Source organism: Cnephaeus nilssonii, assembly GCF_951640355.1.
Source record: "Cnephaeus nilssonii genome assembly, chromosome: 4".
NCBI lineage: Eukaryota > Metazoa > Chordata > Mammalia > Chiroptera > Vespertilionidae > Cnephaeus > Cnephaeus nilssonii.
In genome coordinates, this window is record NC_137075.1 from 16,374,441 (window position 1) to 16,399,771 (window position 25,331).

General features: G+C 41.4%; 1 protein-coding gene and 1 long non-coding RNA gene across 2 annotated transcripts in view; one reads left to right on the plus strand and one right to left on the minus strand.

Moving 5' to 3' along the window:
- Nucleotides 1-421: 421 nt before the first annotated feature.
- On the minus strand, nt 422-12,380 carry LOC307098634. The gene is made up of 3 exons (XR_013813452.1): nt 12,059-12,380; nt 6,857-6,912; nt 422-506 (listed from the first exon to the last, which is right to left on the minus strand). It is a non-coding gene; the product is annotated as an uncharacterized lncRNA (long non-coding RNA).
- Nucleotides 12,381-12,718: 338 nt separating this feature from the next.
- Nucleotides 12,719-25,331, plus strand: part of PROSER2 (proline and serine rich 2) — a 50,777-nt gene continuing 38,164 nt past the window's right edge. The window contains exon 1 of the mRNA XM_079769581.1: nt 12,719-12,890. The gene's annotated coding sequence lies outside the window, so the exon portion shown is untranslated. The remainder of the gene's footprint in view (nt 12,891-25,331) is intronic.

Sequence of the window (25,331 nt, forward strand, 5' to 3'; positions counted from 1 at the left end):
CTCTAATACACACACACACACACACACACACACACACACACACACACACACACACACACACTGAGTGGCCAGATTATTATGCATTCAGAGATCATAATAATCTGGCCACTCAGTGTAAGTCCCGGGGATGTAAGGTGCAGCATGGTGACCATAGTTAACAATCTTGTATTGCATACCGAAAGTTGCTTAAGAGAGTAGAGCTTCAAGGTTCTCATCACAAGAAAAAACCTTGTAACTATGTGTGGTGACGGATGTTAACTAAACTTATTGCGGTGATCATTTCACAATATATACAAATATCAAATCATTATGTTACGTATCTGAAACTAAGAGAACACTTTATGTCAATTATATTTCAATTAAAAAAAATAAACTGCTTTTAGAGAAGCTCTCCCTATTAGGCAGTGGCCCTGGACTTACAGAGGTCTGTTATTGCAGAAAGCCGCACAATGGGGGTCAGGAACCAGGTTCTTCCCCGGGTTCTTTTAAAGTCTCAGTGTCTCCTTCTGAAAATAGAACAGATACTGTCATCTAGTTACTGAGTCAGCAGCTGAAAAATATTTTAAGACAAAGGCAAGAAAAATACTATAAGTCCAGAGCTACAGATACAGCTCATTTTAAGCAAAAGGATTATTCCTGTGTGTAATCTGAATATTCTTAATGCATCCAACAAATTCCCGATTTAAAGGTACCTTTTAGTGAATGCATTTATGAACTAAACAATAATTTGGCCCTCTTAGACACATTTGAAACATTTGTAATTTCTTAACATAATTTTTTAACACGATAAAAGTTATAATGGCTTGCACTTTAGCATATTATCCATGTGTTAAATTAAATGACTCCTTGCTCATATATCATATTTAGCTCTAGAGCTAGATCTTAATTGCTTAAACTATTCAATTTAGGAATCCAACCAGGCCTGTTCCTCTTCAGAGCTCATAAGCAGGAGGGGAAGGGGAAGAGAAAGACAATGAAAATTAAATGAGTTAATTTTGCTATTTTTAGCTAAGTTGGGAAATGGGCGGATGAAAGACAAAGTTCAAACCTATAATGGAGCTGTTTGTATATCAATTATCCCTGCTATCTTCAAATAGGTACTGGAACATGGGAATATTTAATTACCCTGTTGAGGACAATTATTCTCCCATCAGAAACATGGTTCACAAGGGTGGGCCATGTGTTTTCTGGGGGAGCCATAGTAGAGCTGACTATGTTCCCGGCCAGCTCGGCCCCTCACCTGCATCACCTGGACTCCCTTTGTGTCACCCCTGGCAGTCTGGCTCAGGGCTTCCAAAAAGCCAAAGGAAGATGTGAAGATGTGCAAAATGAAGATGCCGTTGAGTGTAAATCCTGTAGTATCATGATCTTATAGCTTCGGTGGTTTTGCTTGAATGTAGGGCTTTGTCTGTCTTGGAGGAGATGATGCTTTACATATGCTAGCTTTACCATGGAATGATTCTGTTCTAGACTTATTTGATACTAGCGTTCCCATTGCAGGAAAAATCCTGCAATAGGGTTTCCTGCTGCACTCTACCCGGCCCTGCCTGCTCTCCTCCCTTGTCCCCCGCCCCGCCTTCTCTGCCAGCCCACCCGCTCTCCTTCCTTCGCCCCCAGCCCCGCCTCCACTCCTCCCTTCTCCTCTCCCCCCCGCCCCCGCTTGCTTGCTTCTCCGCAGCTTTGCTCCATTCTGCAGCTCTTGGCTTCTTTCTATGCTGTCTTGATATGCAAATCAGCCACAATCTTTGTTGGGGTAATTTGCATACTCGTCCTGATTGGTTGGTGGGTGTGGCTTGGCTGGTGGGCGTGGCTTGGGCATAGCGAAGGTGCGGTCAACTTGCATATTTGTCTATTATTAGGTAGGATATGGAAGCACAAAATCTTTTCATAAGTACTTTGTATTGGGAATTTAGTAATTCTTTATGAAACACTTCAGGAAAATGTTTTGATGCTTTTCATCAAAATCTTAATGGATTTTGATGTTCTCAACCTTTAACTAGGAAACGCAGCTTCTATTTTTTGTTTTCCACGTAGCCCCTCCATTCTATTTCCTCAGTTGACTCTACCCAGATAATTATTTAATGAGATGAGATTTCTACTTTTCTAATGAGATTTCCACATTTCTAATGTTTCTTGATATTCCTTAAATGCTCATAAAGGTCATACTTTTCCACAGTAATAATTTAATAACCTTTAAAATAGTCAACAAAAAGAGCACAAATCCATTAATTGGCTTTATATAGAGAAAATGCATGAAAAAAGTACTGCTGTGCTTGATACACACAGACTCATGGAAGGCAACTCTGGTGAAAAGCAGAAAGCAGGAGACTTCATTATCGCTCTGCCACTTACTACATGAGTTTTAGCAGATCACTGAATCTTTTGAGCCTGTTTCCTCATCTATACAATGGGAATGATCCCTTCTTTCCAGGACTATTGTGAGAATTAAATGTGTGTGAATGAGTTTTGTAAACTATGGAATGGTATTACAGATAAAAGTGTACTGTATACCATTATGTGTGTGTGTGTGTGTGTGTGTGTGTGAGAAAGAGAGAGAGAGAGAGAGAGAGAGAGAGAGAGAGAGAGAGAGATTGGTTGCCTCCCACGTGAGCCTTGACTGGGGCCAGGGATTGAGCCTAACCCAAGTATATACCCTTGACTGGAATCAAATCCAAGACCATTCAGTCTGCAGACCTATGCTCTAACCACTGAGAAAAACCAGCTAGGGCAAGGCATTTTTAATTCATTATACCCCTGAAATGTGTCCAAGAAGGTCTCAAGGCCTTTTAAAGAACTTAAGAAAGAAGATTGGGGGTCTGAGAGAAGATTAGGAACTTAAAAAGAAACCAGAGGTGAGGGTCAAACACTTTGTGTGGTGAATATATGTAGCTGGTCCCATTAGTGTGCACATATAGAAAGAACAGGCACCTGATGCCATAGGTTAATGTCTTGTTTGTGAATATTATACAATCTAAGCATCTCCAAGGACTCCAATTCTTGAGGTCATTGTTTTACTTAATATCAAAATGAAATGACTTAAGTTGTCTTAATAGCAGAATCTAGAACACTCTTATTTCTCTAACATATTCAAGATCGAAGGGGTTTGCTTTCTTATCTACATTATAACTGATTTCTGGGCTGTCCTCTGACTCCAAAACATCACTGCCAGCTCTACTTTAGCTCTCCCTGCTTTCCTGAAACCATGGGATATAGCCTTCTTCATTGCCCCCAGAGCTGCTGGTGTTCTAAGGTTGGGGGTCGCAGAGGGTATTACCATTCCAGACATCATTGCTCCCTTGAAGTCCCATCATTTCCCACACAAAGAATGATTACATCCATGTCTTTCCATGGGGCCTGGCCTTCTATCATGTTTCTAGCTAGCCTTCCCTGCCTCCACCAGTGATGGAGGCAGGGAAGGCTAGCTAGAAACAGTGATGGGCAACCTTTTGAGCTTGGTGTGTCAAACTTAGCCAAAAAACTGAGCATAACTCGGGTAGTGTGTCACTTTGAGGAAAAAACTAACTCCAAGACTCTAGTCGCAAATGTTTCATCCTCAGGAGCAGCAAATGTTTCATCCTCGGCATGCGGCCGCGTGTCATCAGAAATGGCTACGCGTGTCAGTGCTGACACGCGTGTCATAGGTTCGCCATCACTGCTCTAGACCCTTCCATTTTCTTCTTCAGTATGTATCCCAATCCCCTTCTTGAGATGTCAGGGAATAATTGTTTCTATACAAACCAAGAGTCCCGGCCAGAACCAGAATGGGCACTCAGCTTGTTAAGTAAATAATGCCCAGGGGTGGAGATTTCTCAGGTCATCCCCACAGAAGTAAATTTGAAGCCAGGGTGATGAATGCCTTTGCCCCAGGAGAGAGTGTGATTCTGCTGAACACTCAACTTTGGAAAAAATACTTACATTTAATGGATGGTCCAGACTGCGAGATGACTGAAAGCTAGTACAAGAACTAAGAGAATACAGCTTCAGAATGATATAGAAATAGACCCTGTAGGGATTCGGAATGAGCCATCCCAATATGTACCTCAGTGGTATGCAGATTATTTTGAGCTAAAGGCAACTGAGACCCTACTGGTTCAAGAGAAACTTCTGCTCCCTCCCCCGACCCTTAACTATCTAGAAGAATTAAAATTAGGAGCCTAGTTCAGGATAAGAGTTATCACCAGAAATGACTTTTTACATGTGGCAAGGCAAACTGATAATTACTGAACATATGTTCTCCCTGTAATTACCTCTGAAGCTCCAAGGTGCATTACCTCATCTCCAGTTCGAATGTCTTATTTGCTTCAATTTCCCTTTCTGTCTCTAAACCTCTCATGTATGTGGGGTCTGACTCTCATGTGTGCAGGGTTCCCATACATGTGTATGTAATTAAATTTGGTCATTTTCTTTTGCTAATCTGTTTCATGTCTATTGGATTATTAGACCAGAGGAAAGAATTTTGAAGGTAAAGGAAAGTTTCTTCTTCCCTCACAACCCCAAACAGCAGGAGTTTAGGGAATGAATGAAAGGTGAAATGGTGAAGGCAATAAATAGTTAGCCTGCTACATTCTTATGTGAATCATTTTCAAAGTTAGTAAACATTTTAAGAAAAAGAACTTTATTCCTAAAACTGGTTTATTCAGGATTCTCAACTTGTTGGTGTGTAAACATGAAATGGTTTTATAGCTGGCAGCATCTGCCCCTTCCCCTCCCCGTAGTTTGTTGAATTCCCATTTCCCATAGGGCAGCAGTACATCAGTGATCAACCTGGCCAGATTTAATAATTTCCCTAACATTTTTGGTTATAAGACCAGTCTCATTTTTGTATTTAAGATTCCGTTCTAATTATTAAAACCAAAAAACCCACAAAAATAACAAGTGTTAATAAAGATATGGAGAGGTGTGACCTCTTATACACTGCTATTGGGGATTTAAAATGGTGCAGCCACTGTGGAAAACAGTGACATCCCATCATATTTGCAGGTTCCACTCACATTTAAAGGGACTAGAACCTTGGGGACCAGCTTAGACTTCTATGTTCAAAATGTTAAACATAGAATCACCATATGATTCAGCAATTCCTCTTATGGACAAATACCCCGAAATCATTGAAGCCGGGAGTCAAACAGATAGCTGTACAGCCATGTTCACTGCAGCATTACTCACAACAGCCAAAAGATGGAAGCAACCTAAGTGTCCTTTGACAGCTGAATAGATAAATAAAATGTGACCTATACATACAATGGAATAATATTCAGCCTTAAAAAGGAAGGAAATTCTAATACATGTTGATAACATGGATGAACCTTAAAGACATTATGCTAAGTGAGAGAAACCAACACAAGACAAATATTAGATGATTCCTTTTATATGAAGTACACAGAATAGGAAAATTCAGAGACAGAAAGTAGAATAGTGGCTACCAAGGGTTGTTCAGAGAGGAAATGGGAGTTAATGTTTAATGGCTGTAGAATTTCTGTTTTGGATAAGAAGTCCTGGAGATAGATGGTGTGATGGTTGCACAACATTGTGAATGTAATCAATGCCACTGTACATTTAAAAATCATTAATATGGTAAATTTTATGTTATATAAATACACACACACACACATAGACACACATATATAATTTTTTTAGTGTTTTTTTAACTATGTTTTTATTGATTTCAGAGAGAGGAAGGAAAAAGGAGAGAGAGACACAAACATCAGTGATGAGAGAGAATCATCAATCGGCTACTTCATGCATGCTCCCTACTGGGGATGGAGCCCACAACTCGGGCCTGTGCCCTTACCGGGAAGCAAATGGTAACCTCCTGGTTCATAGGTGACACTCAACCACTGGGCCACACCAGCCGGGCTATTATGTATATTTTACTACAATAAAAAGAATTTTTTAAAAAAAGATTCAATCCTAGGCATTTGAAAACTTCATCTCAAACTCACTTGCCTGGCCCATCAGCTCTCCAGCAGCTTGCTGGGTCTGCCCTCAGATAGCTTCTGTATTCCTGAGCCCCAGGAGCCAACAGGTCCCTTTTCATATGCTTGGAAGGACTTGGAGATCTGGGGTGGGTGAAGCTGCCCCATCGTCTTTCCAGGCTCAGTGTGCTTGCAACCCTTCAAACCCTGATGGAGTGGATACTCCTGTGAAAACTCCAGCCTGGGAGCAGGCTTGTGTCTTTCAATCTGCCCCTAACCTTAATGGAAAGGAGATTTTGTGCCATGTTCCTTGGCTCCCAGAACGTTCACTATGACCCCTCAGCCCACTTAGCTCCTTATGGCCTGCGGGTAACTGTGGGGTGTGCTCCTCAGCAAGAACCCAATATTCCTGGCTTGCTGAACCCCCATGTTTATGATTGTCTTAGGACTACCCCCATAACCTGGCTGTGGAATGAAAGAAAACCCTCTCTTTTGTGGTAGAAAGAATTCTAAGCTGGTCCCCAAGGTTCCAGCCCCCTTAAATGTGAGTGGAACCTGTGGTTATGTTGCATTATGTGGCAAAAGGGATTTTATATAGATGTAAAGACCCTAAACAGTTGATTTGGAAATAATTAGAAGGGAGATTATCTGGTGGATAGAAAAGGAATATATTCCTCATCCCCTTGCCCAATGAGTGCTAATTGCCCCTCCACAGAGCTTAGGACCCTCAAGCCTCTTCTTCATTGGGAAAAGGGGATGGATTTGGGGTATAGTAGGTGGTAGAGCCAGTTCAGATGTGTTAACTGTCAGTAAGTTCTGAGGAGATGGCTAGTTCCTAGTGACTTCTTGAATTTGTAATGTGAGAAATGGTAAGTACCTTTGGTCCTCAGTGGCAATTTTAGGACAAGAGGGGGGAAAATATCCCACAACATTTGATTACTCACAGTGGATGGTAGTAGCATCTGGTGTGATTTCCCTTTTCTTTTCCTGTTGTGATTCTCTGTGGGAAAGTTTTTTTTTTTTAATATATTTTATTGATTTTTCACAGAGAGGAAGAGAGAGGGATAGAGAGTTAGAAACATCGATGATAGAGAAACATCGATCAGCTGCCTCTTGCACAACCCCTACTGGGGATGTGCCCGCAACCAAGGTACATGCCCTTGACCGGAATCGAACCTGGGACCTTTCAGTCCGCAGGCCGACACTCTATCCACTGAGCCAAACCGGTTTCGGCTGTGGGAAAGTTTTTAAAAACCAATTTAATGACCTAGAAGTTTAAATAAAATATTTTAAGCTTATCTAAGAATTGCCAATAAGGTTTTCCCCATCTTGGGGTTTTCCCCATCTTGAGGAATTAAAATTTCTCATTTTTAATTTCACCTAATTTTGGATGATTTGATTGTTTTGAATTTCCTAACATTAGAAAAAAAGGAGATAGTGTATCTTTATGCACAAATCTTTGTGCTCATTCCTGATTCTTTATAGAGAATCCCTAGGTATAGAATTATAGAGCCAAAATATAAACATTTTAAGGCTCTTGAAATATTTCACAAAATTGCTTTCCAGCCCGGCTGGTGTGGCTCAATGTTTGAGTGTTGACCTCTGAACTGGGGTTGCAGGCTTGAATATTAAAATTTAAGAAAATATTTTCTAATTTAATAGGTGCAAATATATATTATTTTAATTTATTAATCACTAGGTTGTGCAAACACTTTAAAATATAATTACACACACATACCACAGAGAGCTAATTACTAGCCATTTTTTTCTTTTTGAGGAAATTTTTCCATTGAGCTATTAGTTTTCTTATCAATTTGTATACTCTTATACTGAGGATAAAATTAACTGTCAGGTTTATCATGTATAGTTCTGTAGAGGTTTTTTCTTTTCAAATTTTGTTCATAATATTTTTAGTTGTCAGAATTTTAAAGTTTTTATATAATCCAGTCAAATGGTCATTTCCTGTATGATTTACCCATTTCTTTTTATCCCTCCATCTTGAGGTCACATAAAGATTTGCCTAAATTTTCCTAATTTTAAAATTCTTTAGTGTAGCTGAAATTTCTTTTAGCACACAATGAAAGGTAAGGATGCACTTGATTATTTTTTCAAATTACTAGTTTTCTCAAGCCCATTTATTGAGAAGCCATCTCTTAATTATTTATTTTAGATGACTTTTGCCACATACTAAAGTCTACACTATATCAACACTATCTTTTTTTGGATTATCTATTCCATTCCATTATTTACATCATTCAATATTCATTATTCTTCTATTATACTTTAAACTAGAGGCCCGGTGCACAAAATTCGTGCATGGGGGGGGGTGTCCCTCAGCCCAGCCTGCACCCTCTCCAATCTGGGACCCCTCGAGGGATGTCCGACTGCCCGTTTAGGCCCGATCCTGGATCGGGCCTAAACGGGCAGTCGGACATCCCTCTCACAATCCAGGACTGCTGGCTCCCAACTGCTCGCCTGCCTGCCTTCCTGAATGCCCCTAACTGCTTCTGCCTGCCAGCCTGATCACCCCCTAACCACTCCCCTGACAGCCTGATTGATGCCTAACTGCTCCCCTGCCAGCCTGATTGCCCCTAACTGCCCTCCCCTGCAGGCCTGGTCACCCTTAACTGCCCTCCCCTGCAGGCCTGGTCACCCCTAACTACCCTCCCCTGCAGGCCTGGTCCCCCCCAACTGCTCTCCCCTGCAGGCCTGGGTCCCCGCAACTGCCCTTCCCTGCAGGCTCGGTCACCCACAACTTCCCTCCTCTGCTGGCCTGGTCACCCCTAACTGCCCTCCCTTGCAGGCCTGGTCCCTCCTTATTGCCCTCCCCTGCTGGCCTGATCGTCCACAACTGCCCTCCCTTGCAGGCCTGGTCCCTCCCAACTGCCCTCCCCTGCTGGCCATCTTGTGGTGGCCATCTTGTGTCCACATGGGGGCAGCCATTTTGTGTGTTGGAGTGACAGTCAATTTGCATATTACTTTTTTATTAGATAGGATAGAAGCCTGTTGCATGGGTGGGGGCCGGCTGGTTTGCCCTGAAGGGTGTCCCGGATCAGGGTGGGGGTTCCCTTGGGGCATGGGGTGGCCTGGGCGAGGGGCCTGTGGTGGTTTGCAGGCCAACCATGCCCCCCGGTGACCCAAGCAGAGGCCCTGGTATCTGGGATTTATTTATCTTCTATAAATGAAACTTTATAACCTTGAGTGGAGGCCAGGGCAGGCCAGGGCGGGCAGGAAGCTTGGCCTCCTCCATCTCCAGGGAAACCCAAGCCTCCTGCTCGCTCCAAGGCTGCAGCCATTTTTGTTGGGATTTATTTATCTTCTATAATGGAAACTTTGTAGCCTTGAGCAGAGGCCACGGCAGGCCAGGAAGCTTGGCTTCCTCCATCACCGGGGGCAACCCAAGCCTCGTGTTCTCTCCAGCTCCGTGGCTGCCGCCATTTTTGTTTGGATTTATTTATCTTTTATAAATGAAACTTTGTAGCCTTGAGTGGAGTCCAGGGCTGGCCAGGGTGTGTGGGAAGCTTGGCTTCCTCCATTGCCGGGAAAACCCAAGCCTCCTGCTCACTCTGTGGCCGCAGCCATCTTGGTTGGGTTAATTTGCATACTCGCTCCTGATTGGCTGGTGGGCGTGGCTTGTGGGTATAGCAGAGGTATGGTCAATTTGCATATTATTATTTTATTATATAGGATTATTATAGCCCTATACTATCCTATTTAATAAAAGGCTAATATGCAAATCGACCAAACAGTTGCTATGACGCACACTGACCACCAAGGGGCAGACACTCAACGCAGGAGCTGCCCACTGGTGGTCAGTGCACTCCCACAGGGGGAGCGCCGCTCAGCCAGAAGCCAGGCTCATGGCTGGCCAGTGCAGCAGTGGTGGCGGGAGCCTCTCCTGCCTCTGCAGCAACACTAAGGATGTCCAACTGCCGGCTTAGGCCCGCTCCCCCCAGGGAGCGGGCCTAAGCCAGCAGTCAGACATCCCCCAAGGGATCCTGGACTGCGAGAGGGCACAAGCCAGGCTGAGGGACCACCCCCCCCCCCCGAGTGCACGAGTTTCATGCACCAGGCCTCTAGTGTTTCAATAATAAACAGGGAAATTTATCACATTTTTCTTCATTTTCATAATTTTCTTAACTCTTCTCATTTGCTATTTGTTCAGGTAAACATTAAAATAATTTTGTTTTAGTCTCACAAAGTAGGTTTTAATAGCCTCATTGTACAATGAGGAACTGAGTCAAAAAGAATAAATAGCCCAAGATTATATATCTCCTCAGTGGATGAGGCATAAAGCAAAATCATATCTTTGACATCTCCCCTTGCAGCTCTAAAGTGCTATAATTTTTTATTAAAAACTCACAAAATTTCTTACCAACCATTCTTTTTCCTTTCCTGTCTGCCTCTCTCTAATGGCCATCACAGATACTGCCCTTTCTCAAATCAATTTTATATATAGCACTATAATAACTTTCATAAAGTAAAAACATATTTAGCTTAACTCCTTTAGTTTACTTTAAAAGTTTTAATTGACACAAGTTTATAAGAGCAATTGTCTAACATTTGGGGGTCATGTATTACCAGCAATCTTAGCAAAGACCAGCCCTCAGAAGACATTTATTAAAAAGTTGGGTGAAGCCCTGGCCAGTGTGGTTTAGTTGGTTGGTCCCAATCACCAAAAGGTCACTGACTTGGCAACCAATTGATGTTTCTCTTTCTCTCCCTTTTCCTTCCTCTTTTCTAAAATCAATAAAAACATCTTTTTTTAAAAAGTTAAAAGCAAAATTTTATAAATTTCATGGGTTTTAAAGTAGTAACAATAGCACATACAAAGATCTTCCAAGTGTTTCTTTTTTCTGTTTTCCTTGCCCCCTCCACCCCCCCCCCCCCCAACACACACACATTATCTAAGTACTTTCATGAATAACCCTCTTTAAATTCCCCTTCTAAGCCACTTATTGTGGGTTTTGTGATGTTGTTGTTTTACCTCACTTTATATCCTTTCTCTCTTTTAGTCCCTCTGTGTATGTTCAATTGGTACAAAGGTGCCTAGACAGGGGTGCAGAAGGGACTGGAAGCCAGCCTGTGCTCTAGCTCAGAGGAAGGGCCACCTGTTTGTAATTGCCACCAAGATCTGGGATGCGCTAGCAGGGGCTGACGCCTTTTCCCCTGCTGTCTCTTGGTTGAAACCCCAGTCTCATTTTCTTCCCTGTTCATCTCCTCACCCCCTCCTTTATTTCCTTTTTATTTTGTCCTTCTTCCTGCCTAATCTCATCATCCTTCTATTTCTTCTTTCTTATTCTTCTCCACCTGCAAGAAATTAAATTTTACACAAAAAAATGTGTAAATTACCATTTTAAATTTTAAAAGAACTAAGCTGAAATATATATGTTAAAAGCTTGCCCAAGCAAAAAGTACAAAAAGAAAAAAATTTTCTGGGAAGCCCTTATCAAAATGTCTTTTTTCCTTTATCTGAGTTTCTTAAAGATAGGGGTTGCCTATATAACTTTCATCCAGGAGTGCATAATATTATTTAACCTTTACTTAGCCAACGCATGATGAATGAATTAGTATTTAACACAACAGGGAACAACACTTAAGAGGGGGTATACAGAAAGCTTAGGCCCATTATGCATCGAGGATTAAGGGCTGACAGAATTGATTCTCTCCTGGAGTTGGTTCAGAAAGAGGGGGATAATAATACTTGCCTAATTAACTAGCACGTTGGGTAGATTAAAGTGCTTTGCCAACATTAATTAAAGATGCTGGGAGTTAGACGAGGCCAGTGTGTTATTAGAGAAAAAGTTTTCTTCCCTTTAATCAGGTATCTCTTCCTGGGGAGGGCAAAGAAATGATCTAAGGACTAAGGAATTGGGGCTCAGCCCTGAGCGCTGCCAGTGACTCAGCCATTCTGTGCAACCAACCACTTCCTTCCTGAGTTTTCTGTAAAATGGGGATAAGCACAAAGAGCATTTTGGAATACAGGTGATTATAATGAACGCCGTTTGAGTATATAGCAAATTCTACCATTAACAAAACCCATAACTCTTGCTTTCTCCCTCTGTAGAGAGTTGTTCCACCCCCATGGAAACACCGGTAACATTAACTTCCACCACCTTACAAAGCCTCCCACGACCAGCTATTACCTCAGTCGATATTTCCAGTGATAGAGTCGAGGAGAAAAGAGCACCAAGCAACGGGGTCAAAAACGCTTGGACGAGTTTCTTCACCTCTCTGAACCTGTTTTCCTTCGATTCCTCCTCTGTAAAGCGGGGGCACGAAGTCAGGGGGTTGTTCTGAGGGTTAAAAGGAAATAATGTGTATTGTGTTAAATGCCTTATCCTAAGGTAATAAGTATTCGATACATAGTGGTTATCGTCATTGTCATGAAATATAAAATAACCTCTCACAGCTGACAGAGGTGGAGGTGCGGGGTGGGGGGATGTCCCATTCCTTCAAAACCTCAAACGCAAACCCCTGTCGCTTTTCTGTGCGTATAGAACTCAGAGCTGGCGGGTGGGGGTTCACTCGGGTGGGGGTTCACTCGGGTGGTCTCCGATTCAGACCTCGCTCGGAGACGGAGGGTCCCTGCTAGAGGCGGCCGCGCGGGGCCGTCCAACCAGCCCGGGCGCGCGCTGTGCGTCCGGGGGCCGAGCCGGCTGGGGGGTGCGCGGCAGGAGCGCGCCCTGGGGGTTAGGCTGACCGCGCGGTGCAGCGGGTGGGGAGTGAGCGCGCCGCGGGGCGGCGCAAGGCGCGGGAGCGAGCGAGCGTGCGGCCGGCGGGGAGCGCGCAGAAGCGCGCGGGGCAGGGAAGTGAGCGGCGGGGTGTGCACGCGCGGCGGCCGTGAGGACGCGCGGCGGGGCGGCCGGGGACTGTTGGCGAGACGCGCGCGAGCCGACCGGCCGTCCGGCGGCGCGAGGGCTCCGGGTGGCGGGCCGGGCGGACACCTGCGGCCCCCGGGGAGAGGGCCGCTGCCAGGTGAGTGGGGGCTTTTCTGTCGCCGGCGGGACTACAGCGGCGGGGGACGTCCTGGCAGCCGGTCGCCTCCCTTGGGAGTGTGATGAGGGAGGCTAAGGTCGGGTGGGTTTTAGGGAGAGAAGGGTGACCCCCTTTTCCTGTGACCCGCTGCCTGCGCTCCCCACTCCTCCCTGCGGTGCCGTCCCTGCGTGGATCTCCTCCTGCGCGCTCTCCTTCTCCTCCGCATCGCTGGTCCCGAGTCCTGGACGTCAGGAAAGACTGGCGCAATCCGAGGGACCGCGGTCAACCCGGTGGCCTCACTCACGGGAAACCCGGTCCCTCTTTTGGGACTTCAGGGGTTCGAGTGCACCCCTGTCGAGGGCGGTGTGGAGGACGCGGCGTTTCCTGCTCCCAGGTGGTCCTATTGCGGGGCGCTGGGTGGTCCGTGGTCCGTGTTTAGCTTTGGGCGCAGATGGGTCCGGGGTGTTCCTAACACTGCTCCCCCGCCCCCACCGCCCTTCCGGGAACGGTGGGAGGGCATCGTCGCCCCACTTGCCGCCGTGGCCCTCGACCTCCCGTAGGTGCTCTGTCCCTTACCAGGCGGGGAGGAGGGTGAGAGCCTAATGCTGGCAGGAGGTGGCGAAAGCCACCTGTTAAACTTAGGTCCTGCTGCAAATGAACAGTAGATTTTCGTCCCCACCCCTGCTGCACAACCTCTGACCCCCAGCAGGTAACTGAATCACGCAGGCACGTGTAGGATCTGCCAATGAGCCGGGGCAGGAGGGATTAAAAAGAGAAGAAAATGTGTTCGGTGTGATGCAATTTAATAAAAGGCAATAAAATAAACTCCAGTATTTCTCCAAAGCTTTGAAACTTTCCCAGTATTGTTTTACAGAGTCTAAATTTAAGCATTTAGCTTTCTTTTTTTTTTTTTTTTAACCGCAGGAACTAACCTCAGAAAACTTTTAACTCTTTGCCAAGTTAAAAAGAGTTGGTGCCGAGCAGAAAACTTAATATGAGTTAAGGAAAATGATTTTGTGTGTGTGTCTTTTTCCCCCCCTGAACAGATTGGACTGTTCAGGTCTGTTGCTGGAGACTATAGGAATACGGCTTCTTCTATAAAATAAAATTGGAGAACACATTTTTTTTTTAACCTGTCTTTCTGAAAGGTATAGAAATAGTAAACCAGATGTAAGTGTAAACTTGAGGAAAATGCTCTCAGGAGAAACCTTTATTAAAGATACTTTTCTGCTTTATTTTTTTAAGGACTACATACTTAGTGCTCTAACACGCACTGCGAAGTTTGCCCTCAAAGTTCCATGTCTGAATGCTAGATTGTTTTTCTAGGTGGAGGAGGTATTTTCCTTCATGAGGTCAATGTGGAAATACAAACAAATGCCCTATTTACTTGGGACTGGGTGGGAAGGGTGGAAGTTGTCTAAAATCTCCTGCCAAACTTGACAACGTATGTATGGAATCTTGTGTATTTTCCTGCCCAGATCAGTAATAGCCATTTTTAAGTGACTGGATTATAGTTCTTGGTAACAGCACTTCAAATGAGCTTTCCTCTGAAATTTGTGGGTGCTAGTCATTTGAAAGGAACACATTTTCTCCGTTACTAGAGATCAGAAAGCCAAAATGAGAATACTAATTTAGAGAAGGCTAGAAAGAGAGAGGCTTTTAAGAAAGTTTGAATGTGTTTGACTCCCTGATGGCCTCTTTGTGGCAGGGGGGGTTTTGCCTGTTTGGGTGCAGGCTCTGCTGTTCATTAATCCATCCAGCCATCTTTGTAGACTGTTTGAGCACCTAGTGTGCGGAGCCCCGAGCTAGTCACTGAGCATACACACGTATCTAGATAACAGCCATATGGCCCAAACTGATTAAAACCCGATCAAGTAAGCCATCCTCGGGAGCTGGAGGTACACCTGGCCCAGGTTCCAAAGTTCTCAGACACCTAAGGAGCCTGTAGTTGTCACCCCGTGTTGATTCTAACCGTCATCTCAAATAACTACAAGAGGTGGATTGGAAGCCTGGAAGTCTGAAGGGAGAGAGGTGAGAGGCTTGGGTGAAGCAGAGAACAGGAGATCCTCTGGAACAAAAAGTCCAAGTGCATCTTATCTACGTGGTTGTGGGGCAGCTGCCAGGGCACAGAGGCCATTTGGGGGAAGGTGCCAGGGAATCCTAGGAGCATCCCAGAACCTGAGCTCTCCCTCGCTGGTGAAGGGCAGCATTTCATTTCAGCTTCCATGCTCTTTCTGGTGGCAGTGATGGTGGCTTCCTACTGTGCTCTAAGGATGATGGGCTCTGCAACTCTCCCTCCCTCTAGTATCCTGCAGCATTCTCCTCTTGGGTCTTTGAAGGAGCCGGGGGGGTGGGGGGGTGGCCTGGTAGAAAAGCCTCTATTCGCACCGACACAGTGAGGTCAAATGTAGTGGAGTCACTGATAACAGGCTCTGTAGAGAACCACAGTGAAGCTGCACCGCTCAGTAATGCCCTGTTCTGCCTTGCCGGTTTGAATCGGTGGTCGAAAGTTGACCTAGGAACCAGGAGGTCACAATTCGATTCCTATTCAGGGCACATGCCCAGGTTGTGGGCTCAATCCCCAATAAGGGGCATGCAGGAGGCAGCCGGTCAATGAATCTCTCTCATCATTGATGTTTCTATCTCTCTCTCCCTCTTCCTTCCTCTCCGAAATCAATAAAAACATATTTTTAGCCCTGGCCGGTTTGGCTCAGTGGATAGAGCGTCGGCCTGCGGACTGAAGGGTCCTGGGTTCAATTCCGGTCAAGGGCATGTACCCTGGTTGTGGGCACATCCCCAGTAGGAGGTGTGCAGGAGGCAGTTGATCAATGTTTCTTTCTCATTGATGTTTCTAACTCTTTATCCCTCTCCCTTCCTCTCTGTAAAAAATCAATAAAATATATTTTTTTAAAAACATATTTAAAAAAAATAATGCCCTGTCCTTCTTGGGGACTCACAGAATTAATCTTGAAGCCTGTTTTAAGAAAGTAGGTACTGGGTTACAGTCCATGCAGACAGGTAAAGAAATGTATAGGGCAGAACACTGCGCTTTGCCTTATTGGAGCGGGATATGGTAGCTCTTTATGGATGCATATCTTCAGACTGGGTATTTCCAAAGACCCTAGCACTGTAAAGACTTGATATTCTCTCTCTCTCTCCGTAAAATACACATAACATTAAATTTATCATGTTAAAGTGTATAAATCAGTGGAATTCAGTACACTCACATTATATGTGATTATTTTTTTCTGTAGAGGTCTACAGATATTCATTCAATGAACTTTATTAACTGCATTATTCATCACTAACTTTGTATCTTCTTAACTTGTTAATAACTGAGCTATATTAAAAGATTTGACAACATCGGGTACTCTGAGATTACCTGTGCATACAACTTTATATTTTAGTATCTGACAATATGCATTTATAAGTTTATATTGTTAGATATACAAAGTCTAATAGGAATTGAACTTTCATTACATAGTTACTTTTATCACTACTGAGGATTTTTTACTCAAAATCTATTTTGCCTCATATAATATAGCCAGAAGTGATCTTTTCATTGTTGCTGTTGTTATTATTTGTTTGATGTATCTTTTCCCATCTTTTTTTTTTTGGTTTAAATATCTTTACTGAGGTATAATTGACATTCAATAAACTGCACATATTTAAAGTGTAAATAAATGTATATTCACAATGTTATGCAGCCATCACTACTATCTAGTTCCAAAACTGTTTCATCACCCCCAAAGGAAAACCCATATCTATTAAGCAGTCACTTCCTCATTTCCCCCCTATTCTGGTCCCTGGCAACCTCTAATCTGCTTTCTCTCTTCGTGAATTTGTTTGTTCTGGATATTTCACGTAATGGAATCATACAGTATGTGGCCTTTTGTGTCTGGTTTGTTGCATTTAGCAATGCTTTAGAGATTCATCCACACTGTAGCATGTATAAGTACCTCATTCGTTTTTATGACTGAAGAATATCTCATTGATGGATGTACCATAATTTGTTTATACATTCACCAGTTCATGAACATTTCAGTTGTTTTCCCTTTTGAGTATTGTGAATAGTTCTGCTATGAGCATTTGTTTGAACACTTGTTTTCAGTTCTTTTGGGTCTACTAGTAAACCTAAGAGTGGAATTCCTGATTGATATAGTAATTCAATGTTTAACCTATTGAGAAATCACCAAACTGTTTCCCATGGTAGCTGCACCATTGTACATTCCCACCATAATGTAGGAGGGGTCTAGTTTATCTATATCCTCGCCAACACTTGTAATTTTTCCAAGGGGTTTTTTTTTTAATTGCCATTCTAGTGGGCATAAAGTAGTATCTCATTTGGTTTTGATTTTTATTTCCCTAATGACTAATAATGTTGAGCATCTTTTCGTGTGCTTGTCGACCATTTACAGATCTTCTTTGGAGAAATATTTGTTGAGCAATTTGATTCTCTTTTGAATTAGCTTAAGCTTAGTTATTTTTATAGGGCTCAGTTTGTATATGACCTTCCTTCTCAAATATTCACTCTGTTGTTTTGCTATTTTTTTTTCTGTTTTCTCTTTCAGGCTTCTGTTGTTACTTCTAGGAAACTAGTTGTCTGACTAGTGCTTTGAAATGTTTAAATTTTTGCTTATTTCAGTTGTTGATCCAAAGGCCTGGGGTGTTCATCTATTCATTCGGTGATATTTGTAGACTGTTAGGGCACCTACAGTATGCTGAGCATTGAGATAGTAATTGTGCATACAAATATAATTAGTCCTCCTATGCTTCTGTTTTTGATGTTTGCAGCTTACAAATTATTTATTTAAATCAACAGGTCAGTAGAACCTAGCATAGGGAAAAAGAGCAGTACTAAACTGAAAGTGAGGGGATCCACCTCAGGTATCATCACTAAATAGCTGTGTAATCCTAGGAACTTGGTTTCCTAGTCAGTAAAATTTTGGGGCAGGATTAAGTGGCTGTCGTAGTCCCTCTCAGACCTTGAAACTGGAGACTATGAATTAATGATTCACCACAACTTTCCTTTACAAATCCAATTCTGTGAGTGTATTTAAAATAGTTCATTTTGCACAATCTACTTAAAGGAATTATCTTGTGTACAAAAAAAAATGTCTGTGCTCTTATATATTAGACTAAATTGGTTAGTTTAGTTGATTTCTACCTTCCAAAATGGTGCATATGGTGTTTTCTGTAAAGATTCAGAGGGTTTCAAAACACCAATCAGAAAGAATGTATACACCCCTATGTTTATAGCAGCACAATTTACAATAGTTAAAATCTGGAAACAGACCAAATCCCCATCAGTAGATGAGTTAATAAAAAAAAAAAAAATAGGAGTACATTTATACCACGGAATACTATGCAGCAGTAAAAAAGAAGGATCTCTTATCCTTTGAGACAGACAGCAAGGAAGGACCTGAAGAGTATTATGCTAAGCAAAATAAACCAATCAGAGAAAGACAAGTATCACATGATCTCATATGTGGAATCTAATGAACAAAATAAACTGATGGACAAAATGGATCCAGAGATACAGAAGCATGGAACAGATTGCAGAATCTCAGAGGGAAGGCAGGGGAGGGTGGGTGGGTGGAAAGAGATCAACCAAAGAACTTGTATGCATATATGCATAACCCATGGACACAGAAAATAGCTAGTGAAGGCCAGGGTAGGGGGCAAAGGCAAGCTAGAAGAGGTCAATGGGAAAAAAGGGGGCATAAGTAATACTTTCAACAGTAAATATATAATTAAAAATAAGTGATTCAGAGGGTTTGAAGAGCTTTCACAAACATTTACGTTCCGACCATGGGAAGCACAACTGATAATATAGAAATGAATAAGGTGTGTTCCCTGCCCTTGAGAAACTACGATCTAGTAAAGGAGAGAAAATAAATGTCAAATAGGAGTTGATACCAGAGGCCACAGTCTTTCGGGAGCAGAAGACAGATACTTTCTTTCATGGGTGTCAGAACATCTGTTGGAGAATGTAGCATCGGAGCTGGGCCACAAGGGAAGGAGAGTGGGGAATTAGAATGGTAGAATTGTGGCTTTGATTATCATGATGAAGAGCTTAGCCTTGACTTTGGGGCATTCAGCACTAAAGGTTTACGTACAGGGTTGTGATAGCAGATTTGTATTTGGCTTTACTCTGCAGTAGGCATTTGTATATGAAGGAATAACTTGAAGTTGAGTGGTATGATCATGGTTGTGAAGGGAATGCAGAAAGATGAAGATAAGATGGTACAAACAAGGGGAGGATACCAAAAATGCCAAATGTCAAATAGAAGTTTTGGTGCAAAAAAGTTTTTAAAACTTTTATTTTATTCTAGAGTGGAGAGCTAATGACCTAGAATAGATCCAGTTCTTTCTGACTTGCCAAATCAACTTGCAGGCATTGGACCTCACTTTCCTCATATGCTAACTTGTACCCCCCACACACTGGATAACCAGTGAATGTACTGATTGAGCTCCTGCTAATGCAGGAGCTCAATATGTATTTATGAGTCATATATATTTAAAATGTATGTGAGGAAAATATTATATATTAGACTTTTTTTCCTATTGATCTCTATTATGATTTTAGAGATATCTTCTGAGGAAAAATATTTTAGTATCAACATGTAATAAAACCATATTTAAGTCAAAATTTCATTTCAAGAAACACTTCACTTTTTTACAATGTTAATTATCAGTTCAATGCCAAAACATTAAGTTAACCATATAAAATTACTGATATTCAACTATTTTTGAACTACACAAATGACAGCTTTACATTATTCAATCTAATAATTGTGAAGGAAACCACCAACAAAATGCAATGGCAACTTATTGAATGGGAGAAGATATTAGCAAATGATACACCTGATAAGAGGTTAATATGCAAAATAGATAAAGAATTCATACAACTCAACATCAAAAAAATGATCTAATTTAAAAAATGGGCAGCCTGGCCAGCATGGTTCAATGGCTGAGTGTCAGCCTATGAAACTAGGAGGTCATGGTTTGATTCCCAGTTAGAGCACATGCCCAGGTTGCAAGCTTGATCGTGGAGGAGGCAGACGAGCAATGATTCTCTCTCATCATTGATGTTTCTATCTCTCTCTCTCTCTACCTTCCTCTCTAAAATCAATAAAAAATATATATATACTTTTAAAAAATGGGCAAAGGACCTGTATAGACACTTCTCCGAAGAGGACATAGAGGTACATATAAAGATGCTCAATATCACTAGTCATCAGGGAAATGCAGATCACCTCACATCTGTCAGAATGACTATTATCAAAAATTTAACAAAGAACAAGTGTTGGTGAGGATGAGGAGAAAAGGGAACCCTCACGTACTGTTGGTGGGATTGTAAACTGGTGCAGCCACTATGGAAAACAGTGGCAGTTCCTCAAAATGTTAAAAATAGAACTACCTTATGATCCAGCAGTCCCATTTTTGGGTATTTATCTCAAGAAATCCAAAACACTAATTCAAAAAGATATCTGCACCCTTATATTCACTGCAGCATTGTTTATAATAGCCAAGATATGGGAGTAACCTAAGTGCCCATCAATACATTAATGAATAAGGAAGATGTGGTACATATATACAATGGAATATTACTCAGCCATAAAGTGGAATGAAATATTTCAATTTGTGATAACATGAATGGGCCTAATGGATATTATGCTAAGTTGAAATAAATCAGACATAGAAAGACAAATACCATATGATTTCATTTTTAGGTGGAACCAAAAAAAAAAAAAAAAAGAACAAGCAAATGAAACAGAAACAAACTCCTAGATACAGAGAATAAATTGATGGTTACCAGATTTGGTGGGGGTGGGGAGCAAAATGGGCAAAAAGGGTGAAGGGGATTAAGTACAAACTGCCAGTTATAAAGTTAGTCATGGGGATGTAAAGTATAGCATAGTGAATATAGTCAATAATATCATAATTATGCACGGTGTCTGATGGGTACTAGATTTATTGTGGTGATCACTTTTGTAAGATATCTAAATGTCTAATCCACTGTGTTGTACACTAAAACTAATATAATATGGTATGCCAATTATAATTTTAAATAATTTTTTAAAATAGTGAATTTGAAAATTCACATAAAAATATAGTGTTTTTATAGTATTTCTCAGCTAATTCTCATTTCATCAGGATGTTAGTTTTGCTTTGGTTTTCCAAGGTGGTGAAGTTTACCAGGTGGTAAAGTTTACCAGGTGGTGAAGTTTACCAAGAGGCCTTTGTCATGACTTAAGTAATTGTCAGACTCCACTGTTGAGCTACTGAAAGGTTGTGTTTTCTCCCAGAGAGGTTAATAGGCAGTCCTTGAAGTCCTTGAATTTCTGATATTAGTATCATCTTAACTCTTAGTTGGAGTCATCCAGTTTTTTCAACAAACATTTGGTTGTCCCCATTTCTTGAAAAAGTGCTGAAAGTCTCTTATCTCTTCCTCTCTATTAAAATTGGGATCTGAGTTTGTGCCCAAAGGCCTGGATTTGAAATGAATAATTTGAGCTATTTGTTACTAGGTTTCCAGGCAGTACCAAAGAAGAGTCTGGGGAGAAGGGAGCCGCTGTATACACATCCACAGGTTAAATGTTCTGATTCCCTTTCCCTGAACAGGGCTAGCAAAGAGATTTTGGAAGATAAGATTAAAGTTTGATGCAGTGGATTGACCCAGCAGGTCTTGTGTGAGCTGCACATTCCCAGGCTTGGATTTAAATCTGTTCAATTTGAGATAAGATGCATAAGTCAGATGTCTGCTTCCAGTCTGACCAGGGTTTATAAATTCCAATGCTAAAGGAACATGCTCTCGGTCAGCTTTGTTTTTATTTGACAATGAATGAAAAAATTAGCTAAGAATTTGGAGCTTCTCAGAAAAAAAATTATAAAACAGTAAGGTATAATTATTACTTCTAAATAAGAAGTACTACATTTTATCTCACCAGAGTAGCACTTAGTGGGAGCTCTGGTAGTTTTAGCTGAATAAATAAAGAGAAAGCATACAAACTTGTTTAACAACAGAACAACCGAAACTGGAATTTTCTTCTTTTTTAAATTTGCTAAAGAATCCAGAAATGTAATTGGCATGTAGAATGTCTTTTTTTTTAATGAGCTAAGAATAAAATTTTGAAGGGCTTATCTCTGCAAACATTTCATCCTATAGAACTAGGTTTTCCCCTTGGTAGTGTTCATCTGTTTGCTTCCTCCTGGGTCATATGTTTTGTTACCAGGTACTAAACTGAAATCTAGCCAGGTTTTTTTAAAATTTCTTTATTGATTAAGGTATTACATATGTGTCCTTATCCCCCCATTGCACCCCCTCCACGCCCCCATGCAGGCCCTAAGGGAAGAAGTCTCCTACTACCAGTTTTCTATCATTGAACAGAAAATGTGGAAATTAGATTTTCCTAACATAGAACCTCACCTGAAAACAACGAGGTTCTATGTTAGGAAAATCTAATTTCCACATTTTCTGTTCAATGATAGACAGAAAACTGGTAGTAGGAGACTGCTTCCCTCAGGGGCTGCAAACCAGCCTGCCTAGGCAAGGCCTCTATCCTGAACTTGTTTGCTTAGTGTAGGCGAATCACTTACTTTCATGTGGTGTATGGCCCTGAGGAAAATACTGCCTCCTATTAATAGTTGAAACTATTCACAGTTGAGACAGTCTGAAATCAACCTTGTTTTTCTACATTGTTCAGAAAGAGCTTTAAAAAAAAAATCTAAATGAAAGCATAGTAATTGCTCTGGAGAAGTAAAATTACTAGCCTTTAAAATGTTTAATTGTATTTAATATCCTTTAGTGCCAGTTAGAGCTTAAGGTCCTAAATTCTTACTGAAGACATTTCCGAAGAAGAGAAAACACCGAATCAGAGAAAAGGCAGCATCAGGAAGCAGATGCTAAACCATTAAGCACATCAACATTTGAAAACTCCAGAACAAAACTAACTCTGCACTCTCCACCTTCCCAGTACCGCCAGCCTCAAGCTGAGGTGGATTTCCCTTTGATTTGCAGGTCAGGAAGACAGTCCTAGTTTGCCTACTGAATATTTTTGGGAGCATTCTTTTCTTTCCAAGGTTTTTGGTTTCTTGACTTTGAGAAACAGCCCAAACTAAAGAAAGTTTACTACGTGTTTATTTTATTTCAGCCTGTTTGTGTGGGGATCCATTTTTGAAGTTAATTTTGGCCATGGGTTGCATCTGCAGATGTACATGGGCATGCATTCATGGTGATATTTATTACATGTTAACATTTGGACCATTATTGGTTTAGTGGGTCTGGTGTACCAGTTTTTTATCAGTACCAGTTTTTTCACATATTATTATTTGTGAAGCTAAGTGAAGTGTCTCTTCTATGGCTGTATTTAAAGTTGCCGCCCCCTCCCCTTATGTTTCCCACTTGCCCTTGATTGAAATCCATAGATTAAATGAGAGTAATTTCTCCTAAATTTGAAGGCTTTGGCCTCTATATGTAATATAGGGGATAAAGGATAAAGGACGGTCACCACAACAACATGAACATGTTCGAAACACTTTTAAGTGTTTAAGCTTTCCTTTTAGATCACAGGTCTGTTTAAAGGACTCTAGTGTTTTTTGGGGGTTTTTTTGTTTTGTTTTTTTTGTTTTTTTTTACAAAAAATAAGATGGTTTAGAATTTTAAAATATAAATTTTGTTTAAGTGATGGATAATTAAGTCTATATTTTGTGACAAATATTTTCCAAAATCCTGTGGCTACATTAAAAGAGACAGAGCTTTGCCTACAAGGAGCTTATAGTCTTTAGAAAAAAAATTACATGCATAGGAAACCAGATGTGATGATCAAGGTCAGTGAAGAGGAGCGCTGTGAAAGAAGGTTTGACAAGGTCTGGTGCAGTTTTTGACAGTCTTTGAAGACTGAGAGGAGAGTGACAGAGGAAGCAGTCAAAATGTGGCTCACAGCTGAGAAGAACATTTAGGGCACCAGGCTGGATAAAGGATTTATATTGTGGGAAGTGAGGTTGATGAGATAAGGTTAGGGCAGATTCTAAAGAGACACTTAAAGCCCTCTGTTCTTGCAGATAGGTTCCCTGGAAGCATAGATTAGGAAAATGAACAGTGCCGACTTTGACAGGCCTGTGGTATCAAAAGTAATCCAGGATGTTAAAGAGATTATTTAAGTACTACTTGAAATTCACTGGTGAATGTTGGACTGAACATTTGTTTTATTTTTAGCAAAGTTTTGGACAGTAGAAAACTTGGAAGAAAATTAACTACAGAACCAACAACTACTTGTATCTCTCTACTACGTCAGCTAGTAGAGTACGCATATCTATATGTGCATCTTTGGTACAGTGAGGGATGGAAGGTTACAGAGACTGTACTTCATGTGTAAAATAGGAGCTTGAACTGAGTTTTGCTCAGAATTATCAGATGTGCTGTGATAACTAGACTAAACTCATTTTTATGGAGCTTGTCTATAAATTATTTTTAGGTGAGAAATGAAACGGTTAATTTAGTCAAGAATGTTTTTAAAGCCCTGATCAAAGGTGAATAATATAAAGAAAGAACTTCAGTACTCAGTTTCCTTTTAACTTATGCATTGGGTTAATAAAACAATATAAAAGAGTATTGGCATCATTTATAGCTCCATCACCTAGTTAATTTCTTATTATAAAATTCATTTTTGTCAACACATGTCACAGGAATTAACACAGAACCAGGGAGAAACACTAAAAGTTTCTTCTTTAATGTTTAAGTAAATCAGAGCAAAGTGCCTATCACATCAATACATGTTGAGATGAACAAATGTTGTCTAGAGCTACTAGCATTAAGGCCAACAATGCTAGTATTTTGTGTTCACTGACTATTTCATCAAAGAGTGTGTACTTTTCACCAAAGATGGTCATTCTCTTTATTTTCACCCACTGCTTAACCATATGAAAAAGCCCATTCATGGCTCAGCAACAATTCCACTGTACTAGTAAAACTCCTTCATTTTTAATGTTCTTAAAGGTTAAAAAAAACCTATCTTTTTTTTTTATAATGGCTTGGTTGTTAGGGTTTCTTACGGTATAGCTTTAAAGATAATTTCTGTCCCAAGGTTGTTTTTGTAGATTTGGCAACAAGTCTTCATAAAATTCCTGTGAATGGAAGTAGAAGAGAATGAGAGATCTAAGAGCAGCGCTTAGGTGGAGCATTGATCCTGCCCTAGTGTAGAGTCTGACATGGAAAGTAGAGGGGGGAGATTTTTAAGAAGCTTATTTCTACCCCTTTCCCAGCTAAGCTGTGGTTAATAGTGGGTGACTAGACCGGGATGAAGGCCTAAAAACCTGTATCAGGGCGTCCATGGAGTTCAGAATCCTAGGATCCGCACCTGGATATTCTCTTTTGTGAAGCGTTTACTGTGGCAATGAGTTGGAGCAGTTCTCTTTAAAAGTGTGTTACAGGCATGC